The sequence below is a fragment of the Strix uralensis genome, chromosome 2, assembly GCF_047716275.1.
Source record: "Strix uralensis isolate ZFMK-TIS-50842 chromosome 2, bStrUra1, whole genome shotgun sequence".
Lineage (NCBI taxonomy): Eukaryota > Metazoa > Chordata > Aves > Strigiformes > Strigidae > Strix > Strix uralensis.
In genome coordinates, this window is record NC_133973.1 from 20,545,577 (window position 1) to 20,546,469 (window position 893).

Below are 893 nucleotides of genomic sequence, written 5' to 3' on the forward strand. Positions count from 1 at the left end.
AAAAGCCTTCAAGTGTGGGACTGCAGTGGAGCAGCTTGCTGGCAAAAATGTGTGTACAGAGGTAGGCCATGAATGTATTTGAGTAGGATTGGAGCCATTACAACCAGATCCTGGTTTTCCGCATATTTTTCAAGTACAGGAGTATGCTTAACCGATTTTTTTTTTTTTTTAATTTTTTTTTTTTTTTTAAAAACGTTGAGGAGCGAATGTGGGGAGGAAAGAGACTTCCCAGGCTAGCCACAATTGCATCCAACCTGCCACCTTCTATGAGGGACAAGTGGGTTCCTCCTTCCTCCCAGATGAATTTCCAGGATGAATCCCCCGGGAGGTGAAGCGCGGCTGATGCAGGTGACACTTGCCGACGGCGCGTCCGCGCTGCTTAAACTCGGCCGAGCTTCCCCGGCCCCGGGGCGCTTCCCGCTCCCAGCCAGCAGCAGCGGCGGGGGCTGGCACCGAAAGGGGGTCGGTACATCCTCAGGGGGCCCAGACCTGCCTCGGAGCGCGGGGCGGCCGCGGGACCCCCGCCGCGGGACGCGACGGGACAGGCGCAGGTGCTGCGCGCCCGCGGAGCCGCTGCGCGGGGCTGCGAGGGAGGACGAGGGGGGGAGGACGGGGGGGGGGGGGGGCGGCGGGCGGGCGGGGCGCGGTCCCCGCCCCCGCGGGCGCTGCCGCCACCGCTGCCGCCGCCGGGGCGCCCCGGGCCGCCGCCGCGCTATAAGTGCGGGCGCGGGGCGCGGCGGGCGCCGAAGATGCGCTGGCAGCCGGGGCTGCGCGGCGCCCCGCCGCGGCCGCGCTGCGCGGAGGAGGAGAAGGAGGAGAAGAAGAAGGAGGAGGAAGAAGAAGAAGAAGAAGAAGAAGAAGGGGGAGGCGGCGGTGGCGCGGAGTGGCCGCGG